At 40.7% G+C, this 19,859-nt stretch overlaps 1 protein-coding gene across 3 annotated transcripts in view; it reads left to right on the forward strand.

Annotated features, from left to right (window-relative positions):
* Nucleotides 1–3,251: 3,251 nt before the first annotated feature.
* The window catches only part of MAB21L3 (mab-21 like 3), a 46,339-nt gene continuing 29,731 nt past the window's right edge, over nt 3,252–19,859 (forward strand). For 2 of the 3 annotated variants that reach the window (XR_008550140.1, XM_037500223.2), the window contains exon 1: nt 3,252–3,374. The gene's annotated coding sequence lies outside the window, so the exon portion shown is untranslated. Of the gene's footprint in view, nt 3,375–5,131; nt 5,146–19,859 lie in introns of those variants that run through there. The other variant, XM_054690814.1, reaches the window with a different exon arrangement.

The raw sequence follows: 19,859 nt of genomic DNA on the forward strand, positions 1-19,859 counted from the left end.
GAGGGTGAGAGAATTCACCAGAGCCAGAGTGGGGAACAGAACAGATAGACTGATGAAATACACTTCTGAGGGGAGCAGCGGGTGGCAGGAGAGGTCTGCGCGCCGTGTGGGACCCTCTCCGGTGGCTGGGGATGGAACCGGCGCTGCAGAGGCTGCGGGCATCTTCGCAGGCCAGCGTTCAACCGCTGCGCCACCAGGGGAGGCCCCATCATATATTTTAAAGTCCCACATTGCCCCACATGAACACCCTGATTTTCTTGATGATGCCAAATAGAAAAACAAATAAAACGAATGACTCAAAATGCTTTATGTCTAGATCATGTTTGCCTCTAACATGACATAGGTCAGAAAATCAAATTCTGAAGTTTATAGGAAAGGACATGGGCAGAGAAGAGCAGTTCTTCCCATATTATTTATTGTAATTAATTTTTCCATTCCCCTGAGTGGATAACATAGCCAAGAGAGAGGAGGAGAAGGAAGAATATTATTTTGCTTTTACAGGAAGAACTGTGACAGAAGAATGCAGCAATTAGGAAATGCTAATCAAACTTTTCTGTAAAGACTCCCCAGGTCCTTGTAGTTCACTTAAGCAACAGGGTGTTTCATTAGTTATTTGCCTAATACTGTAACACAAACTTAGTGGTTTTAGATAACACAAATTTATTCTATTATGGTCCCGGAGGTCAAGTTATAAAATGAGTCCTTAAGGGGCTAAAAAACAGGGCTGGTGTTTTCTGGATTCTCCATGGGCAACTCCATTCCTTCCAGAGGCTGTGGCATCCTGTAGGCCTGGCCACGTCCCTCCAACCACTGCTTCTGTGATCATAACGCCTTCTCCTCTCTCTGCCCTGCCTGCCTTTCACAAGTGACCTTTGAGGTTACATTAGGCCCTGGAGCTCATCTCCCCACCTCATGCTGCTTTCCTTCATGGCCTCTGTAAAGGCATGGTTGCCACAGAAGGTAGCACTCACGGGTTCTGGAGATTTGAACAAAGAGGTCTTTGGGGGGAAGATCCTTCAGCCCACCATGGGTGTCATAAGTGTGTGTCATAGAGAGAGTCTAAGTCAATGCACCTGCTGGAGTTGTTTCTGTATAATTATAAGTTTTATAGAAAAAATCAGGCATTGTCAGGAGAAGCCAGACCCAGCCCATGAGCCACAGCCTCAAATCTGCATTTGTATCCATCTTCCTGACCCAGTTGCCTCAACGTGCAGTCTTCTACTAAGTGTTTGATCCAATGAACTGCTTACAAAGGAATTTACACCCATGACTGTTTTTGAGTTGTGTTTGTGGTTGTAGCTTAATCTCCAGCAGTTTTTTTTTTTTTTACTAAATCCTATTATTACCTTTACCTTTGATATGTCTTAAACCTCAGATAGTTTTCCATTATAGCTGACTGTGTACTTTAATAAATGGGGATGTCTTCCCTACTAGATCATAAGCTCTCTGAAAACTGGAAACATGTCTATTTTTACCTACCATGTGCCCACCCATAGCGCGGGCCCAGGATGTGATAAGCATCCAAATATTTTTAAGGAATGTGAGAATCTCTCATACCCTTCCAGATGTGCTATGTGGTACTCAAAAGCAAACAAGTTCCATATCTCATTCATCTTAGTAATTTTTAAGAACTAGCAGAATAATCCAGACACTGGAGGCATTTATTATGTCTTTTAATGAATGAATGCTTCAACATAAAGCAGTTGGTTTGGCTTAACAAGACTACCAAGTAATGTACTCAAGCAAGATAATCTTCCCCAAGATCTATTTGAGAAGGGTTCAATGGATGACTTAGCTCTGAGTAGGCAACTTATAAATAGAAAAAATCTTCATTCCATCTTAACTTTGTTGCCTAATCTCACCATTTTGTGCAAAGTTAGTTAAGAGATATAAACAAGAGAAAAAACAACTCCTTTTAAAAAGTTCTAAAATATCTACTTTAGAAATGGACACATACCAAGAAGGATTGATTCTTAAATAATAGTTTTGTCTATTAATTTATAAATCTGTAACCAAAGGACCATTCATCCTACTGAGTTGTAAATAGAAGTCCCCTCTGGTGATTTCTTTTTTTAACTGAGACATGTGCCTGCCCTCATAAAGAAATGGCCTTCCCTAGGAAGATATTCTTTAGAAGAATTTATGGCATAACCGTTGATGTTGTAATGTTCAGGTGTCTTGAAATAATTCATCTAATGGAAAAAACATATAAGAAATTCAGAAATGCTGTCAGCTTGATTCCAGGAATTTAAGGAATATGCACAATAAGGGAAAAAATCACTAGGTGTTGGCTCAATTTCTAAATTTTTGCTAGATAACTCAAGTTGGCTCTTATATGTTGGAAAAAATACATCACCTTTGATTTATCAGAGGAATGCTTTGTCAGAAGAATGAAGAAATACCTCAAAAAAAGAAAAACAAACAGAGTAAAGCCTAAGGGGAAAGTTGGACAATTAGGTAATGGCATTTCTTTTTCGTTTCTGCCACATTCCAGAAGAAACTGCTTATTAATTGGCAAGTAGTTTCCAAAGCGTCCTCAAGTTCAGAACATGCTCTCAGATGTCACTGGGCTATAGAATTCCACTGCTGTTGACTCACAACTGTCATAGCAGTGAAGTGACATAATAGATGCTTCTCTCACCATGAAAGAATTTATGTAATCTTCCCAAATCCTAGGCCATCAGGGAAAGGGATGAACCTTGATAAAACTTAGCAGATAAGGAGAAGAATGACTGTAAACAGTTGTACACCTGGTGTAGCAGCAGAGAATTTTGGAAAAAGTTTTTAATCAAAGAACAAAGTTAATGTATTTTACTGTTGTGTAGCAAATCATTTGAGTTAAGCTGTTAACAAGTTTAGTTGATAAAAGTACCAGAAAATGAAAAATGAGGTGGTAACCCTGACTTTGTATGTCTTTAAATATCCTCCCAAGTATTTCAAATCACTCCAAATAGCTTCAAGTTTACCCCAGGAAGATGTGCACAAACAAGGAAGAGATTTCTCCAACTAATTTCTGATTTTCAAGAGAAAATTTCAAGGAAAAAAGCATCCCACATGTATATTGAATATCTTGAGTACTTACTATCTGCCAGACCCTATCTAGGTGCTGGTTGAAAAAAGTAATACTTTCTGAGCATTGTTTATATTCCTTGGCACATCCAGTCCTCTGAAGAAAACCATGAAATGTGTACTACTCATTCCATTTGATAGATGAGAAAACCGAGGCTGTAGTGAAGTCACTTGTCCAAGTCCTCCAACTGGATTTTGGAAGTCACTTCTCAAGATATGATGCCAGACTATGATCTTGAGGGTCCTTTGCTTTTCACCAGGCCTCATTTTTCCATGGGCTTCTGATATGGATGACACTAATGATGGTAAGTACGACATCTGGAGCACCAAGTACTGGGTCACCATGGTAAGTACTCTCTGTTTCTGGAATGTGGTTCTCTCAACAACTCCCTCAAGTGGGCTTCTAGTCCTTTATGGATGAAAACCATGAGAATTGGAGGCATTAACTTTCTCAAGGCCCCAGCTCTAGGTTTAGATCCCATTTCTTCATATCAAGGCCCATGCCCTAAGTTCCCCCAAGTGCCTGCCATGAAAAGCAGTTAATTCAAAAGAAGAGGAGACACTTCTGTCTCAAAGACTGCTAAGAACAGCTCCAATTTCTCTCTAGTTTCCAGGACAAGAAAAGTGAATTGAGAACAGACTCTGGTGAAATCCTTGTGAAGCTGACTCAGGCCTTTTGATTGCAGGCAGACCATTTTAAGCAATCTAATTAGATGATGACTTTATCTGTATTTTTAGAACCATTGGGATTTTTTTCCTCCAAAATTAAGTCAGTGGAGGAATACATTTGTCAGTCAATAATATGGATGAAAAGCTTGATAAGACTCAGACTCAGGCTATGGAGAAGATGGAATGTTCCTGTCTGTCTCCCTGCAGTGTCCTTTGGGGTTTCTTTCATTACCCACTTTAGGGCAACTGTGAACCTTCTCTTCTACCAAGTACATTTAAGAAAATTTCACTGAGGGCCTACTGTGTGCCCATCATTCCAGTCTTAGAATTGGCACATGTCGGTGAGGTAGATTTTTCAAGCTGTTTTCAAGCTGTGAGATTTGTCAGTCTTTGACCTAAATGGCATTAGAAAGTTGAAGGACTGTGAAGCGGAAAAGGTGAAATTAGAGAAAACTTCTGAGGTCCAAGTTTGGGAAACTGGCTAGTAACAGAAATGGTCTTCTTTTTCAAAGAATTTCTTGAGATAAGAGAGCTCAGGCTGTGTCATCTGCTAGTGATTTTAAGGAAGACTAAGCCACATTGCTCGTAAGCTAGTCCTCATCCTATTTAATTATGCCACTGATTAATTAATTAGGTGAAAATCTTAGTACCAGATCGCTTACTACTTTTGGCAAACATTTCTTCTTGCAAATTCTCTTTCTTCTTAATCAGATTTACCAGTTTCAAAACCCAGACCTAGCAATCTGGCCTTCTCAGCAGACACCTATTTTTTTTTTTTCACATTCCTCATTAAACTTCTTCATTTGATGCTTAATAGCATTTAGCTTTGAAGTAGTGAAAAATATTCCCAAAAGACTTTGTAAGAAGTCTTTGCAATATCTGCATGCATATAGTTTTAAAATTAGGGAAAATTCTCATTTTCCCTTCTTTCACATGCAGTATTAACACCATTTTTATTCTAAGTCTGTTGTATTGATTACTCAGGGATATGTATGAAAATTCCAACTACCATGTTGTACCACTTAAGAACTACCAAAAATTTTGAAACAAGAATTTAATAGGCAGATTTTTAAAGTGTTTTAAGAAGTGAACTCTCACGGTATATTTTTTTCAAAAATGAAATTGATATAGACTATCTCAAGAAAACGTATTTTCACTTGATTGACTTCATTTGCCAACTCATATGTAACTGAAGAAATAATACTTTTTCAGGATCTTTATTGTCCTTGAGATCTGTGGTTTCCTACAGAGGAAGCCCACCTTCTGCCTTCCCCCTTCCTCCTCCCACTTTTCTGAGGAATCCCTGGGTTAGGGTGGAGCCAGGAGCCTCCAGGTGGGAGGATTTAAAAAGCACTTCCTCTACACCTGGGTGACATACCTCTCCTCCTTGGGATCCAGCTTGGAGCGGTAAGTGCGGGAGAGGGGAGGTAACTGGGGAGTGTGTGTGTTTGTGTGTGTGTGCACGCGCGTGTGCACACACACAGGTGTGTTCCATTTAGAGCTCCGCAAGGGAATGGAGGAGAGGAAGCCAGGAGCACTGGCTACCATCTCTGAGTCAAAGGTATAGAAGATCATCCCTGAGAATCCAAACCAAAATAGTTTACTTTATTTTTTATTGACTTAGTACTTCATGGGGATTCTTTGTGGCTTCAGGTGTGCTCAGGAAGAGAGGGATCTGGCCAGAGGGTCACTTGTGTTCAAATCATGGGAACCAGAGGGAGCCTTAGGAGACTGTGGAGGCAGAAACTCAGTTACAGATTACATACATCAGCCTTAAGGGCCACAGACAGGCTCATTATTTTTCAGGACAGATAAATTCCAATTCCCAGCCTCACATGCATCCACTTGCCTGTCCTTTGCCCTCTTTTCTTTCTTGTCCCCTGGAGCATCAGAGTTTTTCCCTCTGAGCAATCTCAACACCATCTGCTCTGAATATTGAGTTTTATTGTTTGTATATCATTCCTTTTTTGATTCTAAACATAGCACATAACATGTGAATTGTAAGAAAAAAAATAAAGTCAGACAATGAAGGAAAAGCTAACGTGGAAAATAAAAATTACATGCAATCCTACCAGCCAGAAACACCATAACGGAGAACATATAACCTTACCTGTGTGCTTGGGTCATGTTTGGGACTGACCTTTTCCCCATTTGTCAATATTTCACAAACATTTTTCTGTTACTAAATCTTTAGCTATATATATTCTAAAGTCTGGAAAGTCTTTCATCGTATGGAACTTGTTAGAACGTGTTCAATTGCTAAATATTTGTTTTATGTCCAGTTTTTCCTGTTATAAACACAGATAGTAAGCCCAATACTCCCGTTCCTGCAGATAAGGTTTGGGTCAAAGGGCGTGCTTTTAAAAATTTTGCTGACAATTGGCATGTCCGTGGAAGCTGCCATTATTAATAACTAAACAGATGGCCCACCCTCTCCTTAGCGCCTTTTTTATTTTTCTGATTTTCACCAAATTATCAAATTATGGGGAAGAGGAGAAAAAGGGAGGATCTTCTCGTTCAGGTTTAATTTGCATGTTTTTCGTAACTAGAAATGTAATCCTTTTTATGTTTATTAATCATTTTGCATTTGTTCTTTTGTGGATTGCCCACGTAAGCGCCCTGCTTATTCTGGATTGTGAGATTGTTTTCTAATCTTACTGTTTTGTTTAGTTTTCAGTAACTTTAGCTTATGTGCCTCATATACATGTTTAGATAAACATTCCTCTCTTTTTTCTTCTGGTTCCTTTTATTATTTGTTTTTATATTTAACTATTTCATTGACTTGGAATTTATTGTGATGTGTGGAGAGAGGTAGGGACCTGGTTTTATTTTTTTTCTGAAGAATGGAGCATTTTTCCCCATCATTTCTCTCAGTCCTTTATCTTGACCCCACTGATTAAAAATGCTGCCATTATTTCAGAGCCTAGAAGGACCCAGAGTTCATTCATTGTCATGGTTTTTGGGGCCAAAGAAGATTAGGCCGGGCTTGGGAAAGGCAACAGGAAAGAGACTTCAACTTTACAAGTAGCATTATATCATTTTTTTTTTTTTTTTTAAATAAGGGTGAGCAGCGGGCCTCCCCTGGTGGTGCAGCAGTGGTTGAATGCTGGGCTGCAGAGGCTGCGGGCAGCCTCTGCAGTGCTGGTTTGTTCCCCTGCTGCTGGCGAGGGTCCCACAAAAAAAAAAAAAAAAAGGTGAGCAGCAAAGTGATGAATATTTTCATTTGTCAAGTTTGAATGTATGGGCCTGCGGGAATCTGTTGTGTTTCTCTGCTGCACTGTAAAAAACGTATGAGAAGCGTATATTTCCTGGAAGTTTATCAGTAGGCTGAGCCTATCACCTTCTTAACAAATTTAGCAATTCTTTTATAATAGTTTTCCCTTAAAATAATCCTGCTCCTGGTGAGTCACGTTTCCTAATTAGTATTTATCTAGGACATCATTCACTTTTTTATGGATTTTAAATCAATTAGCATAAGTTTATCAGAGTAACCTCTCCATATCTATGACTATATTTTTCTGAATTGTATTTTGTATATTTAAAATTTTACTTGATTAGATTAACTAAAGGGTTTTTGTGCTTGTGTCTGTTTTCTAAAAAATTTCCAAGTACTTGGAATTATTTTATAGATAACATTATTATTGGATTTGTTTCTTTAAAAAATATATGTATATACATTCTCTTTTCCGTGATGTTTTCCACATTTTTTATGAGTATTTGTTAAGATTGTTCATGATTCTGTTTTTTGCTACCTGATCTGTCAAGGATTAAAAGATATGTGTTAAAAATTCCGAACACCGCTGTGTTTTTGCCAGATTCTTTATGTGCTTCTGTTGTTTGTTTTATATGATTATCCTTTTGTTTTAATTTAAAGAAAAAAGTGTATCAAAGATCTAAAAAACAATTCCTAAAAGATTTTTTCCAGAAAGCTGTAGCTACTCAAAGCATTTTGTCTGTTGTGTTAAAACATGCAGTAGACACACACACACCATGAAACCAGCCCCCATTCTTAACAATCTGAAAAAAGAGAAGCTTCCTAAGGAACAATGTGGGTGACTTCCAAAGGGAGACCCTTATGTTGAACCCCATAATAAATAAGGAGCTCACAGGTGGGTGTGTTCAGTTAAAGACAAAGTAGCAAAGTTATTGCTACGTTGGTGGGAGCAATCAGAGCACTTGTCATTAACATTAGCACAGATGATAAAAGTGTCAAAGGGACATAGACCCACCAGGATCCAGTGGTGGGCATTGAAAGCGACTGGGGCAACTTTGAAATGAAGGAAGCAGGAGCTCTAACCCTTTCTATTTTCTCTGTTTGAAATCAGACAGAAAACAAACGTCCATTTGTTATGTACTAGCATGTTCAAAGTACATCATTTGTACAAGAGAACAATTAAGAACAGAAATGTGTTTACAGCGATCCCTACCCTAGTGGGGTGTCAGAGCCTCATCTGTGATGCTTCTTGGAAGGGCCCCTTTATCATCTCCTCTAAACAGAGCTGCAGAATTCTTTGTCAGATATTTTAGGAAATCCTGAAGATAATTCAGTAATCAAGCAGGTTACTCTTGCCCAGAGGTGTGTAGGCCAACACTGCTCAATTCAAGCACTCGCAGCAGATACCCCACACACCTGGGACACTGGGGGAGCTGCCAGAGGCTGGGGGTACTGCAGCCCCTCAAACCTCAGAGGGCTGACACCCAGTGTGCTGTGGAATATTCCTTTACCCCCACAACTTCATTCAGAGTGTGTGTCTTCCGATCTGTGTTTCCTCCAGATTTTTTGTAGTTCACATCACCTTCTAGAATAGAATCCACATTATTTTGGCAGGAAGGTGATAAAGCTGTTTTTGCCAAATAGTGAAACCCCCATCTGCACCAAGCCATGGTTGAGTTCTATTTATTTATTTATTCATTCATTCATTCATTCATTCGTTTGTTTATTTATTTATTTGTTTGTTTATTTAAGCACTGGGTACAGTCAGAAGCGCGGGAGGGTGAGAGAATTCACCAGAGCCAGAGCGGGGAGCAGAGCAGGCAGAAGGACCGAAGTACACTGCTGAGGGGAGCAGCGGGCGGCAGGAGAGGTCTGCGCCATGTGGGACCCTCCTGACCCTCCTCTGGTGGCCGGGGAGCAACCGGGGATCGAATTGGCGCTGCAGAGGCTGCGGGCAGCTTCGCAACCCAGCGCTCAACCGCTGCGCCACCGGGGAGGCCCAAGCCATGGTTTAGTTCTTCAGGAATTTTTGCTTTGATTTTACCCCTGTCTGGGATCCATCGCCAACACACTACTTGTTTCCCCTCGGCCCTCCTCCCCGGCAAGCTGAGTTGTCTCCCTGGCAATGCCAGCCACTCCATTTCCAGGTTCTGATCCTCCTTTTTTGTTTCCACCAACCAGATGCTTCATTCCCAGGCCAGTCCCTCCTCACTGCTTCTGCATATTCCAGGTTTAACTTTTTGGCATTTTCACTCTTTCAGGAGACTGGTGTCCACCCACTTGAGGACAAGCTCTCTGGAAACCATTTATCCCAATTTTTTTTTAAAGATTTATTTATTTATACAAGAACTGGGGTACAAGCCAGAGGCGCAGGAGGGTGATAGGATTCACCAGAGACAGAGTGGGGAGCAGAACAGGCAGAAGGACCAAAATACACTGCTGAGGGGAGCAGCGGGCAGCAGGGGAGGTCTGCACGCCATGTGGGAATCTCCCTGGCCGGCTGGGAATTGAACCGGTGCTGCAGAGGCTGCAGACAGCTTCACAGCACTGCGCTCAACCTACTGCACCACTGGGGAGACCCCATCCCAATTTTTGTTCCAACCACTGTAGTATATTAAGCATTTCATACTCTTTGTTTAACTCAGTTCAGCCGATTCATCTTTGTCTGTTTCCTTTCATTTAATCAAGTCTGTGTTTTCTTAATTTTATGTATACAATGAAAGCAGAAATTGCCTAACTCATCTTTATTATAGTAAATCCTTTCCAAAATTTCTTAACTGTCATATTTGCCTTTTTATGTTGAGTTTTAGCACTCTGGATATAGTTTGGATACCAGACCCTAACAGAAATATAAATTTGTAAATATTCTTCTATTCTGTGGATGGTCTTTGCATGTTTAGACAGTGTTCATTGCAGCACAAAAGATTTTAAATTTTTATAAAGTCCAATTTATTTTTGAAGTCTAAATCATCTTTGGTAGCTTGTGTTCTATGTGTCATATCTACGAAATCATTAGTCTTCCAAGGGCATGAATATTTACACCTGTTTTTCTTTCAAGAGTTTAATAGTTGTAGTTCTTACATTTACGTCTTTTATCTCATTTTTAGTTAACTTTGCATATTATATGAGAAGACATTGTTTTGTTTTGTTTTGTTTTGCTTTGTTTTGGCACATGGATATCTGTTATCCAGAACAAATTTTAAAGGGACTATTCTTTCCCGTCAAATTGTCTTGACACTCTTGTTGACATTCAGTCGGTTAATGATGTATTTTCTTTTGTCCTTAAATTCTGAATTCTGTTTCCTTATTCTGTATGTCTAAACCATATGTCTCTATAGCTATGCTTATGACAGTTGTTTTGTAGGAAGTTTTGATTGGAAAACATGGGTTCTTCCACTTTGTTCTTCTTTTATAAGATTTCTTTTGATTTACATGTAAATTTTAGAATGAGTTTGTCAATTTCAGCCTGAAACGTAGCTGGAATTTTATAGAGGGTTGTGCTGAATCAATTTGGGGAGCATTGCCATTTTAACAATAGTAAATTTTCCATTCAGTGAACTCAAAATATCTTCCCACTTATTTAAGTTTTGTTTAATTTCTGTCAGGGATGTGTGTACAATCAAGATTTCTCTGTTAAATTTATTCCTAAGTACATTAGTTTTTGGTATTATTATAAATGGAATTCCTTTCTTAGTTTCATTTTTGGATTATTCATTGCAAGTGGATAGTAATATAACTGACCTCACTGATTTAGTCATATTGATGTGGTGTTAACTCTGTTGAATGTGTTTATTAGCATTAATAGTTTTTTGTTGTTGTTGCTGCTGCATGGGGATCTCTTTTATTGTTTAAATACAAGGTTTGCGAATAGGAGTTGTTTTACTCCTTCCTTTCTAAAGTGGATGCATTTTATTTCTTTTTCTTGCCTAATTACCCTGGCTGGAACCTACAGAGAAATGTTAAATAGAAACATTCATCATCAGTAAGAATCTTGGCTTATTTCTAATCTTAGCAAGGAAATTTTCAGTCTTTTACCATCAAGTACGTGGGTTTTTCAGAGATGGCTTTACTGTATGTAGCTGGCCTAACAAACTACTCATAATTTCTTCATTTTTTAAATCATGAAAATGTGTTGGATTTGTCAGGTGCCTTTTCTGTATCTACTGAGATGATCAAGTAGACTTTATTCTACTAGTTTGGGGTGTTGCATTATTTGATTTTCATTTGTTGAAGCAACCACACATTCCCATGATAAATCCCATTTGGTCATGGTGTATGTCTTTGTTATATGTGGTTGGCTTTGATTTGCCAATATTTTGAGGATTTTTGAATCTATAGTCCTAAATGATATTGGCCTGTAGTTTTCTTTCGATGTGTTTGTCTGACTTTGGTGTTGGAAACTCAAATCCTGTTCTGCTCTCTCTGGTGGCTGCCAGACTGGCTTGCACCAGTAGGAGCAATCTGGGCTGCAAATTTTCTAGGCTTCAATGGAACTGGCGGTGAAATATAGGAAAGATTAAACACCATAAAGCTTGCTCTTCCTACCTGACTTGGCTGTTTGAATAAATGCATGCCTTTAGTTAATTTTTTGACTTCTGAAAAAGTTGATTTTGTGACTTTTCTCATTCTTTTATGGAGGGAAGGATTTTTTAAGTTCTTTATTCTGCCATTTGCAGTAACATCACTTCTTCCATGCTTTCGAACTTGGCATTCTTTTCCTGAAACATACTTCTTTTTCATTTTTTATGAATTCGAGAGACCTTCTAGCTTTGAGTTCTGTGTTTCCAGGAGTGGGGAGAGGGTGCCCAGTGGAGCAATATTTTTAAATTGTCCAGAAATCTAACAAGCAAAAGAGGAGAGACTCATATGAAGAATAGAAGGTAGGCGGAGTACAGAGATCATCTAATCCAGTGTTCGAAACATTGAGATGTGGGATCTAGTCTCTGCTAAAGGAACTCTTGCAACTGAGGCCCTCAATTGTATTTCATAAATTAGCAATAGTGTTTCTTAGCTCTGTTATTTCTGATTGTAGTTGCCTCACATTTTTCTTATTTTAATATGTTGTTTTATATCCCTTATTGTTTCTTTGCATTCCATAAGCATTTCAGAAGTGGTGTCCTGAGTGCCCCATGTCACATCCTGCAGCTCCACTGAATCAAGGTTCTTTTTAGGATTATTTTGCTCTGTCATTTGTGATGTGTTCTTCTGTCCACTCACTTTTTTTTTTTGGTGGGACCCTCACTGGTGGCCGGGGATCAAACCAGCACTGCTGAGGCTGCGGGCAGCCTCGCAGCCCAGCGCTCAACCGCTGTGCCACCAGGGGAGGCCCTTCTGTCCACTCACTTTTAATTTCTTCCATGAATTTTAATAGGGGTATATTTTCAGACAGTTGTCTTTGCACCTGTTGATATAATCTGAGGACTAGTGCTAGCCAGCAAGGGTAGCTGGTCTAAAAAAGGTCCATATGAGGAGGGCATCAAAGGATCCCCTCCAGTAGACTGAGGAATCTGAACTTCCTACTGTGGCACAAGTGCCAGAGTTGAGTGGTGGGGATCTGCTGTGACCCCTGCTCTCAGCAGATCCATGGACCTAGTGTCTCTTATAGTCTGTGTCAGCTCCCACGGAGGCTCTTCCAAGCACTAGATGCAGAGCTGGGCATGGGCTGTAGGTGATCGGGGTCCTTGCTGGGACTTTTCTCTTTCCTTCCCACGGCGGCTCTTCCAAGCACTAGATGCAGAGCTAGGCATGGGCTGTAGGTGATCGGGGTCCTTGCTGGAACTTTTTCTCTTTTCTTTTCCTGCACAGAGCTTATCTGGGGTGTTTGTTCCTGTTATCAGTAGGTGCTGTTTGTTCCTTGCTTAGGTTTCAGCCCTGGGGTCAGGGTGGAGCTTGTGTTTTGCATCTTGCAATATGAGCCTCTTTAAAGGGAAACCCAGGTGCCCAACTGCATTCAAGCTACAGCTGTTCTATAGAGAGCGCCCTGGTCAGGCCAGCAGGCTTCACTCTGAGCCCTCACACCTGCAGCTTTCCGAGAACCCACCCTCTCCTCTGGGGTATCTGCTCAAGCACCCTTGACCCAGCACCGCCTGGGCCGCAGTTGTCCTGATGTCAGTGTGTGCTCCGGTCCACAGCCTCAGTGGCTCTGCTGGCAGCTATCCCTCTTGAGGGTTGTAGTGCCCGGTTGTCCTCTAAACAGAGATCACCTGGAGCTCCAGGCCGGGCTCCCGGGGTGTGCTGTGGTGGTCTGTTTCTCCCTCAGGGGCGTTTTGGGCTTTGTTTTACAGCAATTTAGTTATGTCTGAAGGAAGCTGCCATCTTGCTAGACCTCGCTCTTCTTTTTTTAATACCCCCCCATAATCCTTTCCATTGTTCAAGACTCAGTCTAGATGTTCCTTTGTCAGTGAGGTTTTTCTGCGCCTGCTGGGAAAGATTGATTTTATTTGCTTTGGCATCCTGAGTGGTCTTGCTGTATTTATCCCTGTTGAACTTATCATCGGTGGCTTGTATTATAATTCAGTGTCTCTGTCTCTCTCAATATGAAAATGGGCCCTTTTGTTTCTCTTCCATGAGTTTGCAAATCTTTAGCGTGGTCTAGGTTGAATGTAAATAAAGCTGTTATTAGGGCTCTAAGTTCCACGTAAGTGCACACAGCTATCATGAGAGATGTCACATAAGGCTTTTGAGTTAAAAATGTAAACTCACTTATCAGGAGATTAAAAACCAGTTATTGACAGGCCTTCAAAAGGCAGACAGGTTTGTCAATTATGTGTTCTTCTGTTTACCTTACTTAGCAGTCTTCCTGGAAGTAGTTGGCTTTTACCCAATTCAGGGTTACAAACTATATGAAGAATAATTACTAGGTCCCCAGCTTGTGGAGAAAAGCTATTATAATTCCCTGGTAATTACATCCAAGGCTTGTTATATCTTTAACTGGGTCATCTCAATTAACCTGGAATATTTATAAAAGATATTTTGGTTCAGAAAGCTTCTAGATGCGGTTAATCAAAAGGCGTTCTGGTGAGCTATCCTGGGCTCAGAGCTGAGGGACGGAGAAGGCGCATGTGCTTGCTGGCTAGCCACGCCTTGCATTTCCTTCTCCACTGCCCCTTACAGGACTCACTCGCTGCCCAGTGTCATTCAACATTTCCTTTTATCTTAGATCATTTTACTTTCATTTACTGATTGTGGTATAGTCAGACTAAGCTGGGGATTATGTAATCTTGCTCTTAATTGAATATTGGAGAGGAAACTGACGCCTAAGCGGCCGTTGAAGCCCAGAGCCCAGAAGCCCTTGAATCTCTCCACTTCTAATAACTGGCTACTGGGTGTTGCACTATGGCAAGACTTTACTGAGAACTACATCATTATTTGAAATAAAGCCACACGGGCTGGAGATAAAGGCTTACTCTTCCCTTCCTGGCTGATAGTGTTCTGGCTGCAGGTGACTGGTGGGGGTTGTCATGGTGATGAGAGCATGAATGGGAGGTGGCTGTGATGGGCATTGCAATGTGGAAGGAGGGAACTTAACCTACCTATCCTTTGTTAATAAGGCTTGGTGACAGTCTTCCTCTGAATAGGGCTTGAGAGAGCATGGGGCCTCTCCTGTGGTACAGTGCAGAATGAAGACAGTAGAGGCGTCACAGGGCAGGGGGAGGGGCACCCCAAACCTGTCTGCTCTAAATGGGTTCTTCCATCCACCACATCAAGACAAAACATACTCTAATGCATAAGATATTCAATAGAAAGTAACTTTGATACCATTAATGTGCAACAAAGGTATACGAAGAAAGAGAAAGAATATAGTTTCCAAATCAAGCACCCAAAATTTGCCCATCCCCTGGTGGGTAAATGCCCGGTCAAACTGGGTTGGGCAGCTGAGGTCCAAAAGTTTGCCCCAAGTCCAAGACACCTTCTGATGTGGTCCCAGGGAAAGTGGCAGAAGGGACCAGGCAAGTCTGTGGCATACACTTGAATATTTAGAAGAAATGAATGATGTCTGAGTCCAATAAAACCATGAACATCGACATAGAAGAGGTAGAATTGCTCAAAGATCAGTAACCTTGGGACATGTTCAAAAATAGAGGGTTTTTTATTTTTGAAGGGACCAGACCAAAATGTGTTAGCTGCTGAGCTGTTATCTAAGCTTTAAAGAAAAGACATTTCTTACATTATTTAAGCCATTCCAGACTATGGAAAAACACAGATGAACTGCAGCATTGTTTGCAGGCAGAAACCTTGAAACAAAGGGAATGTCCCTCAGAAGTGGAGTGAATAGTGACACTCTTTTTATTATGGCCTATTATTTAGCTATTTAAAGAGTGAATTCATCTATAGCAGTTAACAAGGCGAAGTGAGGGAGCGGGCATTTCCACACTATATTGTTGGGGAGTGAAATGCTGAGAAAGTGTGTATAATCTCATCCTATTTTATCCTATCCTATCCTATAGAAAGAAACAAAACCTAATAGTATGTCTATGATATCTTCAAATGATTTAACCTGTGATATGGGAATACATCATTTTTCTGATAAAGATAAAAAAATAATCAGTCATGATTCGGCTATGTTCACTTTGAGCAGTCTTTTTTTTTTCTTTAAATATTTTATTTTACATAATTCTTACATCTTTTTTCATCTTCGCACAATGTATGCATTTTCATTTTGGTTATATTCCCCATAAAATTGCATCCCCACTTATTTTGACCCTAATCCTTTCTCTCCCAATCCCGCCCCCCCACCCCCCGCCACCCAGTGTGTCTCTGGTTTATAGTTGCTTGTTGATTTTGATTTTTACTTTGTATTGATTAGTCTTTTTCCTGGTCTCTTATTTAGGTTTTCTAAATTCCTGCTATGAGTGAGACTATCTGGTATTTTTCTTTTTCTTTCTGACTTATTTTGCTGAGCATGATCCCTTCTAGCTCCATCCATGTTGCAGCAAACTGCATGTGTTTATCTTTTTTGATTGCTGAGTAATATTCCATTGTGTATATGGGCCACATCTTCTTGATCCAGTCATCTATTTAAGGTACCTAAAAGGAGATACCAAATGGTGAAGGTGCTGGAAGTTCTGACGTTTGGAAAAGAGAGGTGTGGGCAGGGGTGGTGGGGATTAGTGGGGTATTTGAAGTCATGGGAATGGACAGAACTGCCCAAATATGTAAAGTGAAAAATAGAATTCAGCAGTGAGTCAGAAGGATGTTCAGTGGAAGAGACGATCCAATGCAAGAGACAAGAGAGCAGAATGGCCAGCAGTGCCACAGGGAAGCAGGTTAAAGGCACTGAATAGTCCAGGAGAAATTTGATGATCAACTCTGGGATAACAGACATTGAGAGGTCTGGGGCCAGGATGAGTTCACTCTGATAGATGTGCTCTTAGTGGATAGCTCAGAAGCCCTTGAGGGGAACAGATTCCCCACCCCATTTCCTTTCCACCAAGCCATGGCTGAGCCACCCCTGGGCTCAGCTTCTTTCCCAGCTTCATTCTAGGACCACCTAAGGATGGTTATTTTGTAAGTGCTATTATCTTAAAAAAATATCCCAACAAACTTGCCTGAGTGAGTATGGACACTTAGATACTATCAATTGTGAAAGGAGGAATCTGGGTCCTACCTATGGAGAAGCCAAGCCTGGACAAGACTTTGGAAACAATTTTCTAGCTGTCCAATATGGAGCTGAATGGAACAGGCTTGTTAGAGAGCATCATACTTGGGGTAGACGACCTCACGGTCCCTTAGAGTAGCCATTCATTTGAAAGTGTAGGAGAACATAGGTGTCGGTAGGTGACTTCTCTCCAGCACCCCACCCAGCTGTTACCCCAGTTCAGTACCTAATGTGACCACCTCTAAACTAATCTACCTGTGACTCCTCAGTGTCTCCACCTCCATCACGCAGGTTGTGATGCCTGATGAGAGTGCATGGAGCTGAGGCCTAGTGTCTTTGCTCGCCAAGCACAGGCCCTTGTTGGGCTGCTTCCTGGCCTGGCAGGGCTGGGTCTGCCCCAGGGGCCGCCCTTGCAGGCTGCTCTGTTGAACTGGGATGGTTACTCTCAGCCCTGAGTCCCATGACAGCAGCAAAGCAGACCTAATTCTGTCTGCAGGGCTGGCAGAGATGGATAATTCCATGAACAGCTGCCTACAAGGTGAAGTGCTTTCGTGAACAATGACTACTTTTCAGTGTGCTGTCCTTCTGAGGTTCTTCATGGCCTGCAAGGAGGCCTTGTACAGTCTCTCTCCAAACGAGCCTGGCATTCTCCAGATGGATGCTCTGAGCACTGAGCACCTGTGCCAGTGTCTGGCTGTCCTCCTGGCATGGGACATCCTCTCCTGCTATCCCTGTTAGGGCTCACCTCCTGGGGTGCACTCCATCTCCCTCCAGTGGTTCCCCAAGATTCTCTCTTAGCCTGCTAGGGGGATGTGAGGGGCCCTTCAGTACAAAGCCTAGGATACCACGCTTTCCACTTCGCCTCTGATGCTTGTCCGTTTACCTAAGGGAGGAACCTGTGAAATCATAGGGTCTTTGCATTTGGGGTGCCCAGCACAGAGCTCAAATCAAATAGGAGAGCGATGACTTTTGGTTAGATAATTGTAAAATTTCCCAGTGTACTTTCAGATATTTCTGCTAAATGCTTGTCCTTGAAATTGCGTAGCTACCTTGAAAAGATAGATGTGTACTGAGATATGATTTATGAATGTTCTCTTACTGCCTCTGACCTACATATATTTTTTTTGTGTGTGTGTGTGTGTGTGATATCTTTCCTCCTTCAGCATGATACATCTTAATAAAGCTCACCAACACAGAAATGGATGCTTTACAACTTGTGCTAATAATGTTTTCTTATTTTCATGCTTTTATGTTATGAGATTGGGTCTATTTCCTTATGATGGAGAATAGTGTTGGGAAGACCAAAAAGAAATATAAAGGAAGCTTCAAGAAATGAGTTGTAATTTTATTTTAAGAAGCATTTGAAGCATTGATATCTTCTTCTGATTAGAAGTGTTCATTACAGAAATGCTCGTTATAGAAAATCATAAAATAATTCGGAAAAAGAAAAAAAATTATTCTGCCCTCCCCAAATAGAAGTGTTAATTTCAATGTGCATTCCCCTCCCCTCTTCCCTAACTTTCTCTTGTGTATTTTAAAGTTTCCAGAATGCCTGTTTATTAAAATGTATCATTCAGAAAGGCCACCATCCAAGCAGAATAGAATATTTACATATCCAGATTGACCCTCCTGATCTTTCACTTATAATATTTTAGACTTAATTTTTTAGCTGTTAGCTGTTTGATTTTAAAGATTAAAATGACTGGCATTTTAATAAATAGCAATATTTGAAATCTAACAATGATCAACAGACACCATTGGACTTTCGTCTCCAATTCGGCATGTAAAGGATCTTGCGAGTTACCACCCTCCCCATCCTAACAACAAGTGAAAAATCAACAGTTCCTCTTGTATTCACAAAAAAGGTGCAAACCTCTCTCCCCAAATCGAAGAGAGATACAGGTGACTACAGGGAGTCACATACTGTTGAAGGAGATTTGGAATTAAAAGTTACTGTGGGGACCGGGGCCAGGACCAGGGAGGAAAACCTGAAGGGTAATTGATGACTTAATGGAAAGTTAAAAATATCCAGGTTGCCCAGTCATTGGGGCCTCAACAATTTTGTGAGATTTACCAGCAGGTTCTCCACTAGTGCGTCACATGATGGGCGCCGGAGGGAATACCATGTACTTCCTCTGAGGGAGGGGAAAGGAACCACTTTGACATACCCCAGACAACCTGTCCTTTTTAACTAACCTGGCCTCTGAGGACCTAGTTAGCCAAATCTTGACCTACTGTGGTATTATCAGAGCCCAGCTGACCTAGGAGGAGGGAAATACACAACTCCAGGAATATCTAGCCTTCCACAGGGGAAAAGGGAACTATCCACTCAAACCCATTCCAGCCTTCCTAGCCCACTTAAATAGGGTGGGAAAAACAACTAGTGAAGCTGACAGTCCTAAGGCAAAGACTCATCAAAAAAGCCTAATCATAAGACTATAAACTGCTTCCTCTCTCCCTGCATCTTACCACTACATTGCTAATGGTCTCTTTACAGCAATTTCTTTGATCCAGTATAGTGTGTTTAACTAGTGATAAAAAACTACAAGGCATGTAAAAAAGCAAAATAACATAATTTGAATCAAATATGGCAGGGATTTGGGGAGTGTCAGAAAATGATCTTAAACCACTGTGATTAACATGTTCAAAGCTCTAGAAGATACACAGGGCAGCATACAAGAACAGATGCACAAAGCAAGCAGATAGGACTTCCACGAAAGAACTAAAAAGAAAGTAGAGGTAAAAGAACTCTAAAACAGAAATGAAGAATGCCTTTTATTGTAGACTGACATAACTCAGGACGACTCCACAGTGGAGGTTACCTCCAAAACTGAAAAGCAAGGAGCAAAGATTGTAAAAAACAGATCAAAATATTCAAGGACTATGAAACAACTACAAAAAAAAACGTAACTTAAGTGAAAGGACAGGGGTAGAAAAAGGAGAGACAGAAAGAAATTAGAAATACTTGAAACCACAATGACTAAGAATTTCCTCAAACAAATGTTAGATACCAAACCACAGATCCAGGAAGCTCAGCATGTAAATGCCAAAAAAAGACAAAACTAAACTAAACCTAACCACATTATATTCAATTTGATTCAGAAAATCAAGATGGGATGGGGGTGGGGGGATCTGAAAGAAGGAAAATAACACCTGCCTAGAGAGGAACAAAGATAAGAGTTAAATTCAACTTCTCAGAAAACATACAAGCAAGAAAAAAGTGGAATGAAATGTTTAAAGTATTAAGAGTAAAAGCCATTCAACATAGTTTTCTGATTTCCATGAAGTTATCCTCCAAAAGTAGAATGA

Source organism: Talpa occidentalis, unplaced genomic scaffold (assembly GCF_014898055.3).
Source record: "Talpa occidentalis isolate TD23 unplaced genomic scaffold, MPIMG_talOcc4v2.1 talOcc4.9, whole genome shotgun sequence".
NCBI lineage: Eukaryota > Metazoa > Chordata > Mammalia > Eulipotyphla > Talpidae > Talpa > Talpa occidentalis.